General features: G+C 33.1%; 1 long non-coding RNA gene across 1 annotated transcript; it reads left to right on the forward strand.

Moving 5' to 3' along the window:
- The first annotated feature begins 13,990 nt into the window (after nucleotides 1-13,990).
- On the forward strand, nucleotides 13,991-15,733 carry LOC126653856 (uncharacterized). The gene is made up of 2 exons (XR_007632339.2): nucleotides 13,991-14,609; nucleotides 15,534-15,733. It is a non-coding gene; the product is annotated as an uncharacterized LOC126653856 (long non-coding RNA).
- Nucleotides 15,734-26,875: the final 11,142 nt, after the last annotated feature.

Genomic DNA, 26,875 nt, shown 5'->3' on the forward strand with positions numbered 1-26,875 from the left:
AGCATTCCTTTAACAAGTTTTAAACCATATTAAAAATAGTTTCCAGCAAAGTTACTTATTCAAAATAGCGAATTTAACCTTTGTAAAACCTTAATTAATCTATGATTTAGCTTTGGTCAATTTATCTCAAATCACCCAAGGTAGGAGTGGTTATCTAAAAACCCTTTTAATTATCAAAGAACAATTCCAGTTTTTAGTAATAAGTTCAAAACAGAATTTAGATTCAAAAATGTTAACCAAACGATATATTATTCCATTTAAACGATTTCTCAAAGCCACCCAATGTATCTCTATGATCCATTTCTTTGAAATTTCCAGATTTAGTTTAATCATAAAAACAGAATACTCCATCACAAATCCCACAATTTGATTAGTCTTTCAATTATAACGATTACACCCATCCACCCAAGAAACAAACACCAAATACAAACTAAAAACGACATAGCAAGATTGTTTACAGATTTTAGATTAATACAAAACAGAAAATATAATCAAATAACCCAAGGTATCGAAACAATTAAGTATATAGCAATCTCTACAAATCAAAACAAGGAAATTGAACCACATACCTCTTGATTAGGCTAATAGCAATAAAACTCAGAAATCAACCAACCCAAATCAGCCTACAATCGCACACATATAGGCTATAGGATTTAGAACTCCTATAATTGATGAACTATAGATGAAATTACAAGGGATTGATTAGGAACACTTACCAAGAATCAAAATTGAGATGAAATGATGGACGAATGACCTAAGTTAGAGCCTCAGCCGAATTAGGGTTTTTAGAGAAGTAAAAAGTGTTTAAAATATGTTTTAGGTCGAGTTAAGGTGAGTTTAAATAGAAATCAGCGAACTGCACAGTGCACGCGTCGCGCCTGCTACACCTCCTTCGCGCCCGCGAAACATGAATCGCGCCCGTGATTCATGCATGTCGGGCCCGCGAAATGCTACTGCCTCCGATGAAAATTTGAGATTTTGAAATTGAAATCGAAAACGTTCCAAACTTTGAGATTACTTTTAATACATCTTAAAACACATGTTAAAAGGTTTGGAACCTTCGAAACGCGAATATAAGTGGTCGGACCACTCAAACTAACCCAAGGTACCGTTTAGGCTTAACGGAACAAGTTAGAAAAATGCGGGATGTTACATTCTCCCCAACTTAAAAACAAAATCGTCCTCGATTTTACAACAACAAAACTAAACAACAACTCACATAAAAACACCAAAGTACTGCACATAGTACAATGCCCAAAATATCAATCACCAAGTAGCACATAAATACACACATAATCTAAAGTTCTAGCATAGCATAAAAAGCAACTAAAATTACCAACGTACCTCAAGGAAAGAGGAAAGGATAACGGTTCCTCATGTCGGACTCCGTCTCCCAATTGCATTCTTCTACTGAGTGATTCTGCCAAAGAACTTTGACCATCGGAATCTCCTTGTTTCGCAACCTACGCACCTGCGTATCAACAATCTCAACAGGCTGTTCCTCATAAGACAGCTCTTGGTCAACCTCAACACTATGCGGTACAATCACTTTAGAAGGGTCAGAAACGCACTTCCGCAACATCGAGATATGAAACACTGGATGCACCAAAAGCATGTCTGGCGGCAAAGCCAAACGATAAGCAACTGCCCCAACTCTCTCTGTAATCTCATACGGACCAACAAACCTAGGCGCTAACTTTCCCTTAACACCAAAACGCACAACGCCCTTTATAGGCGAAACTCGAAGAAATACATAGTCGCCAACCTGAAACTCAAAGTCCTTCCGCTTAAGATCAGCATAACTTTTGTGCCGACTAAAAGAAGGCTCAAGCCTACGCTTGATCAAAGGTACCTTCTCAGAGGAAATCTGGATGATCTCAGCTCTAGAAAGTTTTTGCTCGTCGACCTCTTCCTAACATATAGGAGATCGACACTTGCGCCCGTACAAAGCCTCATAAGGTGCCATCTCAATACTAGCGTGGTAACTGTTGTTGTAGGAAAACTCAATCAAAGGCAAATGAGTATCCCAGCTACCCTGAAAATCCAGATTACACATCCTGAGCGTGTCCTCCAAAGTCTGAATAGTCCTCTCAGACTGTCCGTCAGTTTGAGGATGAAATGCAGTACTGAAATCCAACCTCGAACCCAAGGATTCCTGCAATGCCTTCCAAAACCGAGAGGTGAAAATCGAACCTCTGTCCGAAACTATCGACGCTGGTACACCATGAAGACTAACGATCCGATCGATGTACAATTGTGCCAACTTCGAAGTCTGATAAGTAACCTTCATCGATAAGAAGTGAGCTTACTTGGTCAAACGGTCAACTATCACCCAAATCAAATCATACCCCTGTCGGGTACGTGGTAAACCAACCACAAAATCCATAGCGATCCGCTCCCATTTCCACTCTGGAATAGGTAGTGGTTGTAGATATCCAAACGGTCTCTGATGTTCTAACTTTACCTGCTAGCAAGTCAAACACTTAGACACAAACTCTGCAACATCGTTTTTCATTCCGCTCCACCAGTATGTACCCTTGAGATCATGATACAACTTGGTAGAACCCGGATGAACACTGTAAGATGACTTGTGCGCTTCCTCCAGAATCTGGCCTCTCAAACCATCTGAATCCGGAACACACAGTCGAGAACCGAACCTGAGAACTCCATCCACCAGAACAAACTCAGAATTTCCATCCAGATGGATCTCATCCATAATCCGTTTAATTGTGGATCCTCAGCTTGTGAAGGTTTGATCCTATCAATCAAAACCGGATGCACCTGTAACTGTGCCAACAAACAACCTTTCTGCGAAACCTGAAATCCGTATCCCAAAACTAACAAACTATGCCACTCACGGACCATGGGTCTCCGCCCAACCTCAGAAATATGGGCCAAACTGCCCGAAGACTTGCGACTCAACGCATCGGCTACCACATTAGCCTTACCCGGATGGTACTGAATAGAACAATCGTAGTCTTTCAGTAATTCCAACCATCTTCGCTCCCTCAGATTAAACTCCCGCTGATCAAAGATGTACTTCAGACTCTTAAGATTAGTAAAGATCTCGCAAGTAGCACCGTACAAATAGTGCCTCCAAATCTTAAGAGCAAAAACCACAGCTGCTAACTCCAGATCATGAGTAGGATAATTTACCTCATGCTTCTTCAGCTGACGAGAAGCATAGGCAGTCACCTTACCATGTTGCATTAACACGCAGCCCAAACCGATACGAGAAGCATCACAATATACAGTGAACCCCTCAATGCTAGAAGGCAAGGCCAACAGAGGAGTTGTAGTCAAAATCTCTTTGAGCTTCTCAAAGCTCGCCTCACACTTGTCAGTCCACTCAAACTTAACACCCTTATGTGTCAGTTTAGTCAATGCTGCAGATATTCTGGAGAAATCCTGCACCAACCGACGATAGTAGCCAGCCAACCCGAGAAAACTTCTGATCTCAATTACTGGCCTTGGCCTCTGCCAATCCATAACCGCCTCAATCTTTTTTGGATCGACCTTTATCCCATCCTTCGACACCACGTGTCCTAAGAAAGTAACTTGGTCCAGCCAGAATTCGCACTTTGAGAACTTAGCATACAGCTGATGCTCAAGCAAAGTCTGCACTATTGTCCTCAAGTGGAAAGCATGTTCCTCCTCACTCCGAGAGTAAATCAGTATGTCATCAATAAACACAATAACAAACTGATCCAGAAAAGGCTTGAACACCCGGTTCATCATATCCATAAACGCTGCTAGTGCGTTCGTTAACCCAAAAGACATGACCAGAAACTCGAAATGCCCATAAAGCGTTTTGAAAGCAATCTTAGGCACATCGACGTCTCGGATCCGAAGTTGATGATACCCGGATCTCAAGTCAATCTTCGAAAACACTTAGCACCCTCTAACTGATCGAACAAATCATCAATACGAGGAAGAGGATACCTGTTCTTGATAGTAACTTTCTTCAGTTGTCTGTAGTCAATACACAGCCGAAAAGAACCATCCTTGTTTTTGACAGACAACGCAGGAGCACCCCACGGAGAAGTACTCGGTCTGTTAAAACCATTATCCAGCAACTCTTGCAATTGTTCCTTCAACTCTTTTAGCTCTGGAGGAGCCATCCGATACGGAGGTATCGAAATAAGAGCTGTTCCAGGAACAACATCGATACAGAACTTAATATCACGGTCTGGTGGTAATCCAGGTAACTATTCTGGAAACACATCAGTGAACTCATTCACTATCGAGACACTATGCACATTACCACTAACAGCCTCTAAGTCATGAACCACCGCTAAGAAATCCTGGCAACCCTTGCCCATCATCGCTTGGCCTTGATCGCTGAAATAAGATTCTTTGGAGTCTCTACCTTCTCCCCATGGAAAGAAAAAGGTACATCACCAGGAACCCCAAACACAACCGACTTCCCTCGACAGTCGATAGAAGCAAAATGGCGTGAAAGCCAATCCATCCCCAAGATAACGTCAAAAGATAACACGTCAAGTACAATCAAATCAGCCCTAAGATCTCTTCCATGAATAACCACAGAACAAGACGAATAAACCTCGTCCACCACAACACAGTCAGACAAAGGTATAGATACAGATAAAGGCTCTAGCAACCTAGACGGTGTCACACTCAACTTAGCAGCAAAACTAGAAGAAACAAAAGAGTGACTTGCACCCGCATCAAACAAAACCACTGCATCTACGAAATAAATCGGAATAGTACCTTGCACCACGGCGTTTGATGCACGAGCATCCTGAGGAGTCAAAGCAAACACTCTAGCCTGACCCTGTCCCTGCTGCTGTGCCTGAGCAGAAATGAAACTACCCGAACCTCTACCACCGTTACCAAGGCCACCAAAACCCCGTCCTCCTGAACCACGGCCCCGCTGGCCACCAAGCGAAGCGGCGTTTTGAGAATACCCCGCCGAAAGAGTAAAAGCAGTCCTCTGCTGCTGAAAAGACGGCTGAGCAACACTAGCCGACGACACTTGCTGCCCAGATGTCGAACACTCTCTCACAAAATGGCCCGGTTGGCCACAAGCATAGCAGCGACCTGATGCTACTGTACAAACTCCAAATTGTCTGCGCCTGCAGTTCTGACAAAAAGGAACACGGGATGCTCCACTGTTACCCTTCCAAAACTACGGCTACCACCACTGTAACTAGAACTGTGGGAATACGGCTTATATCCCCTCCGTTGACCCCCTTTCTTACTCTTGTATTGGGAAGACTTGGACTAATGGCTACTGCTACCACTCTGCTGCCCACTACTCTGAACAACACCGCCCGCATTCTTGGTCTCAGTCATTTTCCCAAAGTGTAGTAAATTTGACTCCATCCGACGGGCATTATCCACTAGAACCGGAAATTCCTTGCTCGTCTCAGTCAGAAGACTGATAAAATCTGAGCCTAAACCTTTCACATACCTGTCGTTCACCCTTTGCTGCTCAGTCTGTAGACTGGGGAAAACGACACAGCCTCACAAATTCGGTAGTGTACTCGTTCACCGACCAGTCTCCCCTTTTCGAAACCAGCAATCTGTCTCTATGACCTTCGGCCACTGAAAAAGGCAAGTAAAAGTTCTTGAATCGAGTCAAAAAATCTTCCCAAGTAATAGTAGTCATTTCAGCGCGAATGGCACTACGAAACCAATCACTTGCATAACCCTTCAAGGACATTTCCACTAACATAACAGTTTGCCTCTCAATAACCTGCAATCTCTGAGCATTCCGCTCAACTTCCTCCAGAAAGTCTAGGGCATCACCATCGCCCAAAAACTCAATCGACTTTAGCCTTGCATAAGCTAACACCAAATCTTTATCAGTGGTTCCGCCACCACCAACTGTAACACCACCAGCCTGTGGTACCTGCTGCTGTACAATATGTTCCAGCATAGCACACTGGTTCTGCATGGCGATCTGTCCCGCCTGCAGTTGCACTTGATTATTCTGGAGTGCAGTGATCCCAGCCAGAAACGTCGTGAAGTCAAATGCATCCATAGGAGCTTGTGGTACACCTGGTGCCTGAAAGTCTGCACCACCACGTCCCCTACCTCTGCCTCCAGCAGCCTGTCCTCTACCACCCCGTCCTCTGACAGCTCAGCATCTACTAGCCGGAACTCCGCCTGCACGTCCCCTGCCAACTTGAACCCCTAGTTCATGCTGGTCAACCTCAATCGAGATAGCGTCATCAGCTTCAGCCTCAGCCTGAGCTGCAGCACGCCTACGAGTATTCATTCCTAAGAATGAAACAAATGATTCTCAAAACAAAGCCCTCAAGGCAACACCCAAAGTAAATTTAAATAGCTCAAAAATCAACAATTTAACCAAAGTAATAACAATAACATTCCAAAGTAAGCATAAACTTTGCAAAGTAAACATTAGTAACACATAAGACCGACTCAAACATCCCTAAAGGTGAAGGTAGAATGTTTTGAAAACATATGATGACGTTTCAAAAGACAAGACTTGAATCCTAATTCCGCAGTAGATCCTATAACACAACCGTAAACACTTAACATGCTTTAAAGCGATAAACACATAACATGCAAAAATCTGGCCTTAGTACGAAACTAAAGCTCTGATACCAACTTTGTCACGACCCAATTTCATTGATCGCGACCGGCGCTAGGGTATGGGTATGGTCGTACCGAAACCCGTAGCAAGCCTCGCGGAAACCCTTTTATTCAATATAACCTGCAAGAAAACCAATGCTCGGGGCAACCGAGACTTCAGCCTAAGTCTACCAACTTATATAGCAGTTCTAATATAACTACTTAATAGCAATTCGAAACTATGAAACGTGCCTCATATAATAAATAATCCAATGTAACATACCAAAGTATAATAATATAAAAGTCGTACCACTACAACAAACCAAAGTACAATAAAAGAGACAACCAGTTCTACTGCGGTATAAGAAGTAAAACAGTAACTAGTCTGATAACATAAAAAGACCTCCGAGGAATCAAAATATCGGAGATGACCAACGCTCTCAAAATTATAAACCTGGAAAGTTTGGAAAACAATGGGGTCAGATATACTGAGATGAGATTATAATGCTATTTACATTTATTAAGTTTAAAACCCTTAAAACAAATCTTTTTATACTAATATATATACTTGATTATAGAAAACAGTATTGAAATGAAATCCCAAAGTATTTAACCCAAAGTAGATGGGAACAAATCCTCATCGATTCCCAAAGTAGGCCAGACATTGGTCAGCCAATCCCAAAGTACTTACCGGTGCACACAGTCTCGATACAAGCCTATCGAGTATCTCGTTTAAATCCAGATCCATAATCCTTAAAACAGTTCACAAACATTTGACATACTAAAATAATGTGCGGTACTTAATAAAGCGGTAAATAACACTACAAACTCACTGCTTGCTTGTCCACGTGAATCTTGGCAAACAGCTAACCCTGCGTAGACTCTGAAGCTCGAGCAGTCGACGGGTCTACAAAATTATATAAGTCAAAATCCGAACAACCCCTAACTCTAAGAATACTAGACTCCACATAGGACTAGCATTTCACAACACAACCAACACTACAAAAAATTTGGCTTATTGTGACAAAAAAGTATATGACAAACTATATTTTGTCATAATAAATAGGTTAATTGTGACAAAAAAAAATATTTTGTCACAATGAGTTCAATGAAATGATATTGTGACAAATACATATTGTGTCAACTATTTTTGTCACTATAACAATTAATTATGTTTGTTGTGACTAACTATTTTGACAAAAAAATGTTTTTTCGCCGTAATTTAAAATATTTTTATTATGACAAAATAAATTTTATCATAATATTTGAAAAAGTGGTGACAAATTTTATTTTACAGCAATTAGATATATTTTGTCACTATAAAAATTAATTATGTTTATTGTGACAAAGTATTTTGTCAAAAAAATACTTTTTGTTATTATATATTAGAAATAAAGTTATGATGATAAAATGAATTTTATCATAATTTGTAAAAATATTTTGACAAATTTATTTTTGCAGCAATTAAATGAAATTAAATGATATTGTAATAAATTAATATTGTGTCAAATTTATTTGCCACTGCAAAAAAAAGTAAATATATTTTTGTGACAAAGTATTTTGCCAAAACAAATGTTTTGTTCCCATATTTTAAAAATACAGTTATAATGACAGAATATGAACCTTATGTCAACCTTACGAAACACAAAATTAACACAAAATAGAGAATGAAAAAGGAATTGCAGAAAATATATGTTAAAGAATAACTCGAAAACACTCTTTCCACTACTGTTTATTGTGTGAAATTTATTTGTCACTAAAAAAAGTAAATATGTTTTTGTGACGAAGTATTTTGCCAAAACAAATGTTTTGTGCCCGTATTTTAAAAATACAGTTATAATGACAGAAAATGAACCTTATGTAAACATTATGTTAACCTTACGAAACACAAAATAAACACAAAATAGAAAAAGAAAAAGAAATTGCAGAAAATATATGGTAATGAACAACTCGAAAAATAATCTTTCCACTATAGTTTATTGTGTCAAATTTATTTGTCACTATAAAAAAGTATATATGTTTTTTTGACAAAGTATTTTGCCAAAATAAACGTTTTGTGCCTTTATTTTAAAAATAAAGTTATAATGACTGTAAATAAACCTTATGTTGACCATATGTCAACCTTATGAAACACAAAATAGAGAAAGAAAAACGAATTGCAGAAAATAAATGATCAAAAAGAAAATATATACAGTTATAATGATAAAATAAATTTTGGCATAATGTTTAAATACAGTCCTGTCAAATTTTATTTTGCAGCAATTAATTAAAATTAAATAATGTTGTGATAATTATAGATTGTGTCAAATGTTTTTGTCACTATAAAAATTAATTATGTTTGTTGTGACAAAGAGTTTTGACAACAAAACGTTTTGTCACTATATATTAAAATTACAGTTGTTATGATAAAATAAATTTTATCATAATATATAAAAATATTGTGAGTAATTTATTTTTCCAGCAATTAAGTGAAATTAAATGATATTGTGATTAATAAATGTTATGTCACAATGCAATTGAAAAAAAAAAATTAATGATAACAAGATAAAATGGGTCATGAAATTATATTTTATTTTGATAAAAAAAGTATGTGACAATTGATATTCAAATATCTAAATTAGGTTAACTTCTTATTTTATCAAAGCACTTCTTCATTAGGGAAAAACTTTTTTTGTTGATTCTGTGTTTGTTGTTGTTTATTTGTTTAGGTATTTTTTTAACTTAATAAAAAAGACTAATTTGTTTACGAAGTCCTTTTCTAACGGAAACATGATAGACACATGCTTCATTAGGGGAAAACTTTTTCATATGGTCCCTGTATTAATTTTTCACTCGTCTCAATCCCTCTACATTCCATATTTTGTTTAAGAAGTCATTTTCTAACAAAAACATGATCGCGTGTTCTCAAATTCTATTTGAGCAAGTTTACTACTATTTTAGGTCCACATCACCCAAAAACATGATAGACATATATTTTTCAAAACACTAAACGACGTAGTTTTCATTCCAAACCACCTTAAACAAAAATGATTGTTTAATGTTTATATCTAAATAAAAAGGAGAGCTGATTAAGAATGAAAGCCATATGAACTAAGCAATTTAATCAATTTTCAAGAATTAAATGATTATTCAAGAAACTAATTGTTAGTGTAACCATCTTAAACATGAATAACCACAAACCCATTGAGTTTCAGTACCCATATGATCTCTGATGCCATATTTAACGGCGGTAGCAATTTACCAAAACAACCATGGCCGGAGAAAATAACACTTAATCAAAACAATCTTGGCCAGAGAAAATAAAGTAAAAGCTATTATCATCGAATGATATTAATACTTCATATGATCAAATCTTGAAACACTTATGAATAGATATTAACGGCGTTGATCCAACCTTTGCTCGTGTAGAGATCTCCGGCAGCGGGATCCGCTAGTTTAATACCACTATTTGCGGTAGAGGCGGCACCAATGATTCTGGCAGTTGCATCCGGTGATAAAGTAACTAAAATTACATGCAATGAGACAAGGTAAAAGTCACAGCTTTTACCCATATTGTTTGATGATCGCCGTTTTTCAAATTGCATTTTGATAAAAAAAATCAATTATTATTAGAAGAAACATTTTAAAAAATTAGGAATTTGGTAGTGTGATTCTGACATAGACAAAGGATTGAAAAGTTGGAAATGATAAAAGAAAAATGTAAGGTCATGAGAAAGACAAGGATTTGAGATTTGGAAAAAAAAAAATTGAAATCGAAAGCATGTTTTGTGAAAATAAAATTAGGGATTTATTTTGAGTATAAGAGTTAAAGATAGATTAGGAAACTTCCAAAATATATGGTGGGAAACACCAAAAATATGGTGGAAAACGTTTTTGCCCAAAATTTTACTTTAAGAGTTAAAGATAGATTAGGAAACTTCCAAAATATATGGTGGGAAACACTAAAACAATATGGTGGGAAACGTTTTTGGAATTTTTTTTTCTTATATCCACAAAAATATTGTCAATAGCAAGGATTCAAAAATTTCCTAACTAATAGCTATGTTTTTAACCATGGAAATTGTATACTCTCATCAAATAGTTATAAAAATTAGCTTTGAATTAGGAAATTAATATATCCTCGTTAAAATTTGGTCACTAAAAGATAATTTTTTATAGTGTACATGAGGATGTCTTTTCTTGATACTAACAAGTTCACTTCGAATTTTGCTATTGTGTTTTCTTATTCTACACCGTGGATTTGCTGTCTGTAAAAAAAATAAAAATCAATCACTAATTAAAAATCAATATTTTCTATTTCAAAAAATAATAATTCAAAAATTTCATATTTTAAAAGGGTTTTAGAAATACAATGAAGAAGATTGAGAATCATATAGATATAATGATAAAATTGAATTGGTTTTTTGATGGAAAAGAAATTGTTATCTAATTTTGATTATCAATAAAAGAAATTATAAAATTTAGTGTGATTTGGGAAATTCAAAGATTTAAGGGATATTTGATAAATTGATTCTGACTATTGTATTTAATTTTCAAGTTTCATTTTAGTCTTGGGGCAAATTAGCAAAAATTATGAGTTTAGGGACCGAATTGCTTTTTTGGCAATTTAAGGAGTTAAACTGTATTTCTGCCATATGTTTTAACGGGTCATGTACGACCTACGTACAAACAATGTATTAACGGTTTTTTAAATTAGAATGGACTTTGCAATTTTTTACTCATAACTTAACTTCGTTGACATTTGGACACATTTCACGTAAGTTGAGGCACGTCATGCAACGTAATTTGAGGCACATGTAACGTATATTTTAAGTTCTCCTAATTTTTATCGAAAGTTATAAAAATAAACTTATTGATGATCAAACCCTACAAAAACCATTACAATAAGCTAGCTTTGTAATTTTTCCGTAATTTTTAACGGGCCGTGTACGACCTACGTACAAACAATGTATTAACGGTCTTTTACACACATTAGAATAGACTTTGCAATTATTTTCTCATAACTTAACTCCGTTGACATTTGGACACATCTCACGTAAGTTGAGGTACGTTATGCAACGTAATTTGAGGCACATGTAACGTATATTTAAGTTCTCCTAATTTTTATCGAAAGTTATAAAAATAAACTTATCGATGATCAAACCCTACAAAAACCGTTACAATAAGCTAGCTTTGTAATTTTTTCGTAATATTTAGCGGGCCGTGTACGACCTACGTACAAACAATGTATTAACGGTCTTTTATACACATTAGTATAGACTTCGCAATTATTTTCTCATAACTTAACTCCGTTGACATTTGGACACATCTCACGTAAGTTAAGGCATGTTATGCAACGTAATTTGAGGCACATGTAACATATATTTTAAGTTTTTCTGATTTTTATCGAAAGTTATAAAAATAAACTTATCGATGATCAAACTCTACAAAAACCGTATACAATAAGCTAGATTTGTAACTTTTTCGTAATTTTTAACGGGCCGTATACGACCTACGTACAAATAATATATTAACGGTCTTTTACACACATGAGTATAGACTTTACAATTATTTTCTTATAACTTAACTCCGTTGACATTTGGACACATCTAACGTAAGTTGAGGCACATGCAAAGTAAATTGAGGAACATGTAACATATATTTTAAGTTCTCTTAATTTTTATCGAAAGTTATAAAATTATTTTATACTTAAATAAATAATAGCAAATTACATAATAAAAAATATTTAATCATTTTTACCTATTGTAATCAAATTTATTTTTCTATCAATATAGTGTTAATTTAAGGATTTTTTGACTTTTTCTAAATTTAAAATAAATAAATTAAATGTTGTTTTATTTTTTAGCGGTCATTAAAAAAAATTAAATGTCGCTAAATGTTGTTTTTGGTAACTCTAACACTAATCCTAACCCAAAACCCTAAACCCTAAGCCCTAAACCCTAAACCCCAAATCCAAAACTCTAAACCCTAAATCCTAAAATACAATTTCAATAATGGTTATGCGAGTAAAATCATATTCAACCGAATAAATTTAGCTATTATAAAAATTCAAATTATACTAATTAAAAATATTAAAATAAATTATAAAAATAGGCAAAAGTGGAAAAATTTCTTATTTGTTCCGATTTATTTACAAAAGGTATATATTAACTCAACAAGATTAAGACAAAAGATTGTTTTGAAATATTTATGAGAGCGATAGAAATGACGCGGTCAACTATTACTTTGAATAACACAAAAATTATTTATAGTAACCATAAATAACCTTTAAATCAACCATTTGTCAACTTTAGACTCTTTGTTTTGCTTTTAATATGGGATACAAAGACTTTTTCATTTTGCATTTTGCTTCTACATATCTAAAGAAAAGTGGTGATATTTGGATTAAGTTGAAGAAAAACATATTATAACTCGAGGCTATTGTCTAAACTCGTCGAGTTTCTGGACTACCTCGAGTAACAAACAAATTTTCTGCAACAAGATTTTCAGAATATATCTCAAACTGATTTGATTTGCCAAGATTTTGACAAATCAAATAAGGAAAAGTGAAAAAAAAATTTAGTAGGAGGGAAACAATATTATAATAGGAGGGAAACAAAAAAAGAGAGGGAAACGAAAATAATTATGTCCTTATTTAATTTTTTAATTAATGAAAGTTTTCTCTAAAAGGAAAACTCTTTAGCATTAACCATAATTGCCAGAATCACGTTTTTGAATGAAAAAATAAAGTTGTTTCTTCTTTCTTATCAAAATATCATAGAAAGAATTACAAACAATTCTCACCATATTTGTTATTCAATTCAATTCTTTTCAACGATCTTCTCAACAATGTTACCTAGCACTAGAAAAAGAGTTATATCGATGAAAAAGATAGCACAACTCAAGGACTAGTGGCTGCTGAAGTTAATATGGTTGCTGAAACTAAAAGCATGTCCTCTGAACCAACAAATGTTGATGAAGGTTAGGTTGAATTGATTTTTTATTTTGTGTTTCATTTATTTTGTTTATAGAATTTATATAATTAGCAAATGGAATTATGTTTCAATGCTTTTTCTGGAATGGAAATATTGTTTTTAAGTTATTCTTTACTCATATATTTTCTGCAATTCGTTTTTGTTTCTCTATTTTGTGTTTATTTTGTGTTTCATAAGGTTGACATACGGTTGACATAAGGTTCATATTCGTTCACAAAAACATTTAAAAAACTGCATCTAAATAAAATTAAAAATAGTATAAGACATACATATTAATTTGAATAGTGAAGCAAACTAACATGAGATAAACTGTAGTATTTCTTAGGTCTTCTTCCCAAAAAGAAATGTGTTTTAATGCTTTTGCAGGAATGGAAAAATTGTTTTTCGTGTTTTTCTTTACCATATATTTTTCTACAATTCGTGTTTGTTTCTCTATTTTTTGTTTATTTTGTGTTTCATAAGGTTGACATAAGGTAAGCATACGGCTCACATTATGTCACCATAACTTTTTAAACAGATTATAATTTGAGGCTATAGTTTAAACTCGTCGAGTTTCTGGACTACCTCGAGTAATAAACAAATTTTCTGCAACAAGATTTTCAGAATATATCTCAAACTGATTTGATTTGCCAAGATTTTGGCAAATCGAATAAGGAAAAGTGAAAAACGAATTTAGTAGGAGGGAAACAATATTAAAATAGGAGGGAAACAAAAAAAGAGAGGGAAACGAAAATAATTATGTCCTTATTTAATTTTTTAATTAATGAAAGTTTTCTCTAAAAGGAAAACTCTTTAGCATTAACCATAATTGCCAGAATCACGTTGTTGAATGAAAAAATAAAGTTGTTTCTTCTTTCTTATCAAAATATCATAGAAAGAATTACAAACAATTCTCACCATATTTGTTATTCAATTCAATTCTTTTCAACGATCTTCTTAACAATGTTACCTAGTACTAGAAAAAGAGTTATATCGATGAAAAAGATAGCACAACTCAAGGACTAGTGGCTGCTGAAGTTAATATGGTTGCTGAAACTAAAAGCATGTCCTCTGAACCAACAAATGTTGATGAAGGTTAGATTGAATTGATTTTTTATTTTGTGTTTCATTTATTTTGTTTATAGAATTTATATAATTAGCAAATGGAATTATGTTTCAATGCTTTTTCTGGAATGGAAATATTGTTTTCAAGTTATTCTTTACTCATATATTTTCTGCAATTCGTTTTTGTTTCTCTGTTTTATGCTTATTTTGTGTTTCATAAGGTTAACATAAGGTTGACATAAGGTTCATATTCGGTCACAAAAACTTTTAAAAAACTGCATCTAAATAAAATTTAAAAATAGTATAAGACATACATATCAATTTGAATAGAGAAGCAAACTAACATGAGATAAACTGTAGTATTTCTCAGGTATTCTTTCCAAAAAGAAATGTGTTTTAATGCTTTTGCCGGAATGGAAAGATTGTCTTTCGTGTTTTTTTTTACCATATTTTTTTTTGCAATTCGTGTTTGTTTCTCTATTTTGTGTTTATTTTGTGTTTCATAAGGTTGACATAAGATAAACATAAGGTTCACATTATGTCACCATAAATTCGAGGTTAAGCTTGAAACACTTCGAGTTTAAAGCCTTCCTCGAAAATGAGCTTCTCCAGAAATGAAAAACTCGAGGAATGCATGAAACTCGAAGAGTATTTTTCCTTCCTCGAGTTAGTTCATATCTGGAGAAGTCCAAACTCGAGGTTAGGCTTGAAACTCTTCGAGTTTTATGTCTTACCTCGAGTTCAAATGTCTTCAGAATTAATGTAACTCGAGAAAATGCTTGAACTTCGCCGAGTATCTGGCATTTTATCGAGTTTATGCTTTTGAGATACGAATAAACTCTACTAGTTTGGTTAAAAATAGTATATTTATTTATATAATTTCTAAATTATTCACTTAATTTTGTCAGTTTGAAAATAAAATTGTATATAATAAACGTATTTTTTTTCTTGCAGATGGGAATTGTTGGAATGAAAGAAGATGAACGTCTCCTATATCAAAAGTTAGGCTTAATTTAGTTTCTTTTCTTTATAGCAAATAGTTTATATGTTTGCATACAATCGGTTATTTTAGTATTATTAAAGACTTATTCATTGATAATTTTATGTAATATTTGAATTGATTTTGTTTTTTATTCATTGATTTTAGCAACAAATTACCGTATTCAATTATTTTAGTATCGATAAAAATGGAAATAATATAATAAAACAACGGTTATAATGACAAATAATTTTATCACTACTAACTAATTATAATGACAATTAATTTCGTCACGTTTACTTGGTGTGATAAATTATTTTTGTCACAGCTAACTAATTATGATGACAATTAATTTCGTTATGCTATGATAAATTACTTGTTGTGATAAAGTAAATTTGTCACCGTTGACAAATGTAAAATGACAATTAATTTCGTCACGTTATGATAAATTACTTATTGTGATAAATTAAATTTGTCACTGTTGATAAATTATAATGACAATCAATTTCGTCCATAAATTACGTGTTGTGATAAATTAAATTTATCACAACTAACTAATTATAATGACAATTAATTTCGTCACGTTATGTTAAATTACTTATTGTGATAAATTAAATTTATCACAACTAACTAATTATAATGACAATTAATCTCGTCACATTATGTTAAGTTACTTGTTGTAATAAATTAAATTTATCACAATTAGTTAATTATTATGACAATTAATTTCGTCACTTTATGATAGATTACTCGTGATAAATATTTTTTTATCAATTCACAATCTTTTTGTCACTAATAACTCGTCGTATGTAGTGACAAATATATATTAATTGTGATAAATATGGTTTTGTCACTGCATAATCTTTTTGTCACTAATAACTCGGTGTATGTAGTGACAAATTTATATGAATTGTGATAAATATTTCGTTGTCATGTTATTAGCGTTTTGTCACTAGAAGTCGATGTATATTACGACAAATTTTGACAAGATTTGATTACTTGTGATATACATTTTCGTCACAATAAATATGAATGTGACAAAACAATTTTATCACAATAGAAAATTTATGGTGACAAACTATAAAATTGACTTATTGTGACTTGTTTGTTCTGACCAACAAAATTTGTCACAAAGTAGTCACAATAATGTTGTTGTGACAAATTTTGGGCTTAACGTGATAAATTTCGTTCGTCCCAACAAGTCAAATTTTTTGTAGTGCAAAGATTCAAACAAAGTAATCAAAATACCACCAAGTATCAATATAACTAATTAACAAATAAGGCAAGTTAAGCTTAGGTGAGTTCTTATCTTTTAAAACGAAACCAAAGTACTTAAATACTTAAATAATCTTTAAAAAACAATTACAGTTCCCAAAGTAGTGTGTTAGCCTTACTGCAGTATAGCTCAACACAACATGTCGGGAGACCACGTCTAACCTGACCCATCCATAAACCAAGTTTAAAACCAAAGTCTTGAATCAAACCTAAAATGAAACCAAAGTCAATTTTAAATAAGAACTCACACCGTAACTTAATAATTCCATAAACAATTAAGCTTGCTAACACTTAGCAAGTAGCACCCCAAGTACATTTAATTATGTCATCTCAAATAGAATCAATCAGATTCAACACCTTTCATGTATTAACTTGAAGCGAAAATAGTTCAACCGAAACCCTACATGACATATAACACCTTGCATGTTTTATATTACTCAATTTTCATTAAACCACAATCTAAGATGAACTAGCATTCCTTTAACAAGTTTTAAACCATATTAAAAATAGTTTCCAGCAAAGTCACTTATTCAAAATAGCGAATTTAACCTTTGTAAAACCTTAATTAATCTATGATTTAGCTTTGGTCAATTTATCTCAAATCACCCAAGGTAGGAGTGGTTATCTAACAACCCTTTTAATTATCAAAGAACAATTCTAGCTTTTAGTAATAAGTTCAAAACAGAATTTAGATTCAAAAATGTTAACCAAACGATACACTATTCCATTTAAAAATGTTAAAAGGATTTTTTTATCACCTAATACTCTATGATCCATTTCTTTGAAATTTCCAGGTTTAGTTTAATCATAAAAACAGAATACTCCATCACAAATCCCACAATTTGATTAGTCTTTCAATTATAACGATTACACCCATCCACCCAAGAAACAAACACCAAACACAAACTAAAAACGACATAGCAAGATTGTTTACAGATTTTAGATTAATACAAAACAGAAAATATAATACAATCACCCAAGGTATCGAAACAATTGAGTATATAGCAATCTCTACAAATCAAAACAAGGAAATTGAACCACATACCTCTTGATTAGGCAAATAGCAATAAAACTCAGAAATCAACCAACCCAAATCAGCCTACAATCACACACATATAGGCTATAGGATTTAGAACTCCTAGAATTGATGAACTATAGATGAAATTACAAGGGATTGATTAGGAACACTTACCAAGAATCAAAATTGAGATGAAATGATGGAGGAATGACATAAGATAGAGCCTCAGCCGAATTAGGGTTTTTAGAGAAGTTAAAAGTTTTTAAAATCTGATTTAGGTCGAGTTAAGGTGAGTTTAAATAGAAATCAGCGAACTGCACAGTGCACGCGTCGCGGACGCTACACCTCCTTCGCGCCCGCGAAACATGAATCGCGCCCGTGATTCATGCATGTCGCGCCCGCGAAATCCTACTGCCTCCGATGAAAATTTGAGATTTTGAATTGAAATCAAAAACGTTCCAAACTCTGAGATTACTTCTAATACATCTTAAAACACATTTTAAAAGGTTTGGAACCTTCGAAACGTGAATCTAAGTGGTCGGACCACTCAAACGAACCCAAGGTACCTTTTTGGCTTAACGGAACAAGTTAGAAAAATGCGGGATGTTACATTATGGAACAAGACCAAACGTTTCACATTTTTAGCGATTTAAGCCAAACATTTACAAACTCTAGGTAGCAAATCCAAACGTTTCACCTTTTCAGCGATTGAAGCCAAACGTTAACAAACGTTACGAAACAATACCAAACGTTTCACATTTTTAGCGATTTAAGCCGAATTTTTAAACGTTACGAAATAAAACCAAACGTTTCCTCTTTTTAGTGATTTAAGCCAAACATTTACAAACTTTACGAAACAAATTCAAACGTTTGGCATTTTTAGCGATTCAAGCAAAATGTTTACAAACGTTACAAAACAAATCCAAGCGTTTCACCTTTTAGTAATTTTAGCCAACTGTTTACAAACGTTACGGAACAAATCCAAACGTTTCACCTTTTTAGCGATTTAAGCCAAACTTTTACAAACGTTACAAAACAAATCCAAACGTTTCACCTTTTTAAAACGATTAGCTTAAATCGCTAAAACTGTGAAACGTTTTTTTTTGTTCTGTAACGTTTGTAAATCGCTAAAAAGGTGAAACATTTGTTTTTTTATAACCTTTGTAAACTTTTGGATTTGTTTCGTAACGTTTGTAAATGGTTCGCTTAAATGGCTAAAAAGGTGAAACGCTTGGATTTTTTCCATAACGTTTGTAAACGTTTGGTTTTATTTCGTAAGGTGAGAAAACGTTTGTCTTCAATCGCTAAAAAGGTGAAACATTTGGATTTGTTTCGTAATGTTTGGTTTAGTTTCGTAATCTTTGTAAACGTTTGGTTTTGTTTCGTAACGTTTGTAAACGTTTGGTTTTGTTCAGTAACATTTGTAAACGTTTGAGTTAAATCGCTAAAAATGCGAAACATTTGTTTTTGTTCCATAACGTTTGTAAATGTTTTGCTTAAAACGTTGAAAAGGTTAAACGTTTGGTTTTGTTTCATAATCTTTGTAAACGTTTGGTTTTGTTTCGTATCGTTTGTAAACGTTTGGCTTAAATCGCAAAAACGGGGAAACGTTTCGATTTAATTGTAACGTTTGTAAACGTTTTTAAACTTTACGAAACTAAACCAAATATTTACAAACAAATCCAAACATTTCACCAAACGTTTAAAACGTTACGAAACAAATCCAAACGTTTCACCTTTTTAGCGATTTAAGCTAAACGTTTACAAATGTTATGAAACAAAACAAAACATTTAAAATGTTACGAAACAAATCCAAACATTTCACCCTTTTAGCGATTTAAGCCAAACGTTTACAAACGATACTAAACAAAACCAAACGTTTACAGATATTACGAAACAAAACAAAATGTTTCACGTTTTTAGCGATTTAAGCCAAACGTTTACAAACGTTTCAAAACAAAGTCAAACGTTTACAAACGTTACTAAACAGATCCAAGCGTGTCCCTTTTTTAGCAATTTAAGCAATCGTTTACAAAAGTTGCGAAACAAATCCAAACATTTACAAAGGTTATGAAACAAAACCAAACGTTTCACCTTTTTAGCGATTTAAGCCAAACATTTACAAACGTTACGAAACAAATCCAAACATTTCACCTTTTTAGCGATTTAATCCAAACGTTTAAAACGTTTCACCTTTTTAGCGATTTAAGCAAAGCGTTTACAAACGTTACGAAACAAAACAAAACATTTAAAATGTTACGAAACAAATCAAAACGTTTCACCTTTTTAGCGATTTAAGCTAAACGTTTACAAACGTTACTGAACAAAACTAAACGTTTACAAACGTTACGAAACAAAACCAAACGTTTCACGTTTTTAGTGATTTAATCCAAATGTTTACAAACGTTACAAAATAATCAAACATTTACAAACGTTACCAAACAAATCCAAGCGTTTCCCCTTTTTAGCAATTTAAGCCAAACGTTTACAAATGTTACAAAACAAATCCAAACATTTACAAAGGTTATGAAACAAAACCAAATGTTTCACCTTTTTAGCGATTTAAGCCAAACATTTACAAATGTTACGAAACAAATCCACACATTTCACCTTTTTAGAGATTTAATCCAAACGTTTACAAACATTACGAAACAAATCCAAACGTTTCACATTTTTAGCGCTTTAATCCAAACGTTTACAAACGTTACGAAACAAATCCAAACGTTTCCCCATTTTAGCGATTTAAGCCAAACGTTTACAAACATTACGAAACAAATCCAAACGTTTCACCTTTATAGCGATTTAAGACAAACTTTTACAAACGTTACGAAACAAAACCAAAAGTTGCACCTTTTTAGCGATTTAAGCCGAACGTTTACAAATGTTACGAAACAAATCAAAACTTTCCACCTTTTTAGCGATTTAAGTCAAAAGTTTACAAACGCTATGAATTAATTCCAAACGTTTCACCTTTTCAGTGAATGAAGCCCAACGTTAACAAACGTTACGAAACAAATCCAAATGTTTCCTCTTTTTAGTGATTTAAGGCAAACATATACAAACGTTACGAAACAAATCCAAACGTTACGAAACAAATCCAAACGTTTGGCATTTTTAGCGATTTAAGCCAAACGTTTACAAACGTTACAAAATAAATCCAAGCGTTTCACCTTTTTAGCAATTTAAGCCAAACGTTTACAAACGTTACGAAACAAATCCAAGCGTTTCACCTTTTTAGCGATTTAAGCCAAACGTTTACAAACGTTATGAAACAAATCCAAACGTTTGTAAATGTTTGGCTTCAATCGCTAAAAAGGTGAAACGTTTGGTTTAAATTGCTAAAAAGGTGAAACACTTGGATTTGTTTCGTAAGGTTTGTAAACGTTTTGCTTAAATCGCTAGAAATGGGAAACTTTTGGGTTTGTTTCGTAACGTTTGTAAACGTTTAGCTTAAATCGCCAAAAAGGCCAAACGTTTGGATTTTTTTCGTAACTTTGTTAAACGTTTGGCTTAAATAACTAAAAAGGTAAAACATTTTGTTTTGTTTCGTCACATTTTTAGCAATTTAAGCCAAATGTTTACAAATGTTACCAAACAAATCCAAACGTTTTAACATTTTAGAGGTTGAACCAAACGTTTACAAACGTTACGAAACAAATCCAACGTTTCATATTTTTAGCAATTTAAGCCAAACATTTGGATTATTACAAAACAAATCCAAACGTTTCACCTTTTTAAAACGTTTGGCTTAAATCGCTAAAAATGTAAAACGATTTTTTTTTGTTCCGTAATGTTTGTAAATGTTTGGCTTAAATCGCTAAAAAGGGGAAACGTTTGGTTTTTTATAACCTTTGAACGTTTCGATTTGTTTCGTAACGTTTGGCTTAAATTTCTAAAAAGGTGAAACGCTTGGATTTTTTCATAACGTTTGTAAACTTTTGGTTTTGTTACATAACGTTTGTAAATGTTTGTCTTCAATCGCTAAAAAGGTGAAACATTTGGATTTGTTTGTAACGTTTTGAAACATTTAGTTTTATTTCGTTATGTTTGTAAACGTTTGGTTTTGTTTCGTAACGTTTGTAAACGTTTGGCTTAAATTGCTAAAGAGGCGAAACTTTTGCATTTGTTTCGTAATGTTTGAAACGTTTGGTTTTGTTCTGTAACATTTGTAAACGTTTGACTTAAATCTCTTAAAATGTGAAACATTTGTTTTTGTTCTGTAACGTTTGTAAATGTTTGGCTTAAAATGCTAAAAAGGTGAAACGTTTGGTTTTGTTTCATAACCTTTGTAAACGTTTTGTTTTGTTTCGTAAAGTTTGGATTAAAGTGCTAAAAAAGTGACACGTTTCGATTTGTTTGTAACGTTTGTAAACGTTTATATACTTTACGAAACAAAACCAAATGTTCCACCAAACGCTTAAAACTTACGAAACAAATCCAAACGTTTCACCTTTTTAGCGATTTAAGCCAAACGTTTACAAACGTTACGAAACAAAACCAAATGTTTAAAACGTTACGAAACAAATCCAAACGTTTCATATTTTTAGCGATTTAAGTCAAACGTTTACAAACGTTACTAAATAAAACCAAACGTTTACAAACGTTATGGAAAAAAACCAAACGTTTCCCGTTTTTAGCGATTCAAGCCAAACATTTTCAAACGTTACAAAACAAATCCAAACGTTTACAAATGTTACGAAACAAATCCAAGAGTTTCACCTTTTTAGCAATTTAAGTCAAACGTTTACAAACGTTACAAAACAAATCCAAATATTTCCCAATTTTAGCGATTTAAGCCAAACGTTTCACCATTATAGCGATTTAAGCCAAACGTTTCACCTTTATAGCGATTTAAGCCAAACGTTTCACCCTTTAGCGATTTAAGCCAAACGTTTAGAAACGTTACGAAACAAATCCAAATATTTCCCAATTTTAGCGATTTAAGCCAAACGTTTCACCTTTATAGCGATTTAAGACAAACTTTTACAAACGTTACGAAACAAAACCAAAAGTTGCACCTTTTTAGCGATTTAAGCCGAACGTTTACAAATGTTACGAAACAAATCAAAACTTTCCACCTTTTTAGCGATTTAAGTCAAAAGTTTACAAACGCTATGAATTAATTCCAAACGTTTCACCTTTTCAGTGAATGAAGCCCAACGTTAACAAACGTTACGAAACAAATCCAAATGTTTCCTCTTTTTAGTGATTTAAGGCAAACATATACAAACGTTACGAAACAAATCCAAACGTTACGAAACAAATCCAAACGTTTGGCATTTTTAGCGATTTAAGCCAAACGTTTACAAACGTTACAAAATAAATCCAAGCGTTTCACCTTTTTAGCAATTTAAGCCAAACGTTTACAAACGTTACGAAACAAATCCAAGCGTTTCACCTTTTTAGCGATTTAAGCCAAACGTTTACAAACGTTATGAAACAAATCCAAACGTTTGTAAATGTTTGGCTTCAATCGCTAAAAAGGTGAAACGTTTGGTTTAAATTGCTAAAAAGGTGAAACACTTGGATTTGTTTCGTAAGGTTTGTAAACGTTTTGCTTAAATCGCTAGAAATGGGAAACTTTTGGGTTTGTTTCGTAACGTTTGTAAACGTTTAGCTTAAATCGCCAAAAAGGCCAAACGTTTGGATTTTTTTCGTAACTTTGTTAAACGTTTGGCTTAAATAACTAAAAAGGTAAAACATTTTGTTTTGTTTCGTCACATTTTTAGCAATTTAAGCCAAATGTTTACAAATGTTACCAAACAAATCCAAACGTTTTAACATTTTAGAGGTTGAACCAAACGTTTACAAACGTTACGAAACAAATCCAACGTTTCATATTTTTAGCAATTTAAGCCAAACATTTGGATTATTACAAAACAAATCCAAACGTTTCACCTTTTTAAAACGTTTGGCTTAAATCGCTAAAAATGTAAAACGATTTTTTTTTGTTCCGTAATGTTTGTAAATGTTTGGCTTAAATCGCTAAAAAGGGGAAACGTTTGGTTTTTTATAACCTTTGAACGTTTCGATTTGTTTCGTAACGTTTGGCTTAAATTTCTAAAAAGGTGAAACGCTTGGATTTTTTCATAACGTTTGTAAACTTTTGGTTTTGTTACATAACGTTTGTAAATGTTTGTCTTCAATCGCTAAAAAGGTGAAACATTTGGATTTGTTTGTAACGTTTTGAAACATTTAGTTTTATTTCGTTATGTTTGTAAACGTTTGGTTTTGTTTCGTAACGTTTGTAAACGTTTGGCTTAAATTGCTAAAGAGGCGAAACTTTTGCATTTGTTTCGTAATGTTTGAAACGTTTGGTTTTGTTCTGTAACATTTGTAAACGTTTGACTTAAATCTCTTAAAATGTGAAACATTTGTTTTTGTTCTGTAACGTTTGTAAATGTTTGGCTTAAAATGCTAAAAAGGTGAAACGTTTGGTTTTGTTTCATAACCTTTGTAAACGTTTTGTTTTGTTTCGTAAAGTTTGGATTAAAGTGCTAAAAAAGTGACACGTTTCGATTTGTTTGTAACGTTTGTAAACGTTTATATACTTTACGAAACAAAACCAAATGTTCCACCAAACGCTTAAAACTTACGAAACAAATCCAAACGTTTCACCTTTTTAGCGATTTAAGCCAAACGTTTACAAACGTTACGAAACAAAACCAAATGTTTAAAACGTTACGAAACAAATCCAAACGTTTCATATTTTTAGCGATTTAAGTCAAACGTTTACAAACGTTACTAAATAAAACCAAACGTTTACAAACGTTATGGAAAAAAACCAAACGTTTCCCGTTTTTAGCGATTCAAGCCAAACATTTTCAAACGTTACAAAACAAATCCAAACGTTTACAAATGTTACGAAACAAATCCAAGAGTTTCACCTTTTTAGCAATTTAAGTCAAACGTTTACAAACGTTACAAAACAAATCCAAATATTTCCCAATTTTAGCGATTTAAGCCAAACGTTTCACCTTTATAGCGATTTAAGCCAAACGTTTCACCTTTATAGCGATTTAAGCCAAACGTTTCACCCTTTAGCGATTTAAGCCAAACGTTTAGAAACGTTACGAAACAAATCCAAATATTTCCCAATTTTAGCGATTTAAGCCAAACGTTTCACCTTTATAGCGATTTAAGCCAAACATTTACAAACGTTACGAAACAAAGCCAAACGTTTCACCTTTTTAGCAATTTAAGCCAAACCTTTACAAACGTTACGAATCAAATCTAAACGTTTCACATTTTTAGCAATTTAAGTTAAACGTTTACAAATGTTATGAAACAAATCCAAACATTTCCCCATTTTAGCAATTTAAGCCAAACTTTTGCAAACATTATGAAACAAAACAAAATATTTCACCTTTTTAGCGTTTAAGCCAAACATTAACAAACATTATGAAACAAATCCAAACGTTTCACCTTTTTAGCGAGTTAAGCTAAACGTTTACAAACGTTACGAAACAAATCCAAAAGTTTCACCTTTTTATCTATTTAAGCCAAACATTTAAAAACGTTACAAAAAAATCCAAATGTTTCCCCATTAGAAATTTAAGACGAACGTTTTTCAAATGCTACGAAATAAATTCAAACGTTTCACCGTTTTAGTGATCTAAGCCAAACGTATACAAACGGTTACGAACCAAATCCAAACATTTCACATTTTTAGCAATTTAAGCCAAACGTTTACAAACGTTACGAAACAAATCCAAACGTTTCACATTTTTAGCTATTTAAGCCAAACGTTACGAAACAAATCCTAACGTTTCCCCATTTTAGCGATTTAAGCTAAATGTTTACAAATGTTACGGAACAAAACCAAACATTTAGCGATGTAAGCCAAATGTTTCCAAACGTTACGAAACAAATCCAAACGTTTCACCTTTTTAGAGATTTAAGCCAAACGTTTACGGACGTTATGAAACAAATCCAAACGTTTCACCTTTTTAGCAATTTAAACCAAACGTTTAAAACGTTACCAAACAAATCCAAACGTTTCCCATTTTTAGCATTTAAGCCAAAAGTTTACAAAAGTTACAAAACAAAAACAAACGTTTAGCTCAAATCGCTAAGATGGGGAAAAGTTTGGATTTGTTTTGTAACGTTTTTATAAAAGTTCGGATTAAATCGCTGAAAAGGTGAAACACTTGGATTTGTTTCGTAACGTTTGTAAACGTTTGGCTAAAATTGCTAAGATGGGGAAACGTTTGGATTTGTTTCGTAACGTTTTTACAAAAGTTCGGATTAAATTGCTGAACATGTGAAACGTTTGGTTTTGTTTCGTAACGTTTGTAAACGTTCGGCTTAAATCGTTAAAAAGGTGAACCGTTTGGTTTTGTTTCGTAACGTTTGTAAACGTTCGGCTTAAATCGCTAAAAAGGTGAAACGTTTGGATTTGTTTCGTAACGTTTGTAAATGTTTGGGTCAAATCGCTAAAAAGGTAATACGTTCGGTTTTGTTTCGTAACGTTTGTAAACTTTTGGCTTCAATTTCTAAAATGGTGAAACGTTTGGATTTGTTTCGTAACGTTTGTAAACGTTAGCCTAAATCTCTAAAAAGGTGAAATGTTCGGATTTGTTTTGTAATGTTTGTAAACGTTTGGCTTAAATCGCTAACAATGTGAAACGATTGGATTTGTTTGGCTTATATTGCTAAAAAGGGGAAACGTTTGGTTTTGTTTCGTAACATTTGTAAATGTTTGGATTAAATCGCTAAAAATGTGAAACATTTGGATTTGTTTCGTAATGTTTGGCTGAAATTGCTAAGAAGGTGAAACTTTTTGATTTGTTTTGTAACATTTGTAAACGTTTGGCTTAAACCGCTAAAAAGGTGAAACGTTTGGATTTGTTTCGTAACGTTTGTAAACGTTTGGCTTATATTGCTAAAAATGTGAAACGTTTGGATTTGTTTCTTAACGTTTGTAAACGTTTGGCTTAAATAAAACTTTTTAGCGATTTATGCCAAAAGTTTCACCTTTTTAGCGATTTAAGCCGAACGTTTACAAACTTTACGAAACAAATA

The sequence above is a fragment of the Mercurialis annua genome, linkage group LG6 (assembly GCF_937616625.2).
Source record: "Mercurialis annua linkage group LG6, ddMerAnnu1.2, whole genome shotgun sequence".
NCBI lineage: Eukaryota > Viridiplantae > Streptophyta > Magnoliopsida > Malpighiales > Euphorbiaceae > Mercurialis > Mercurialis annua.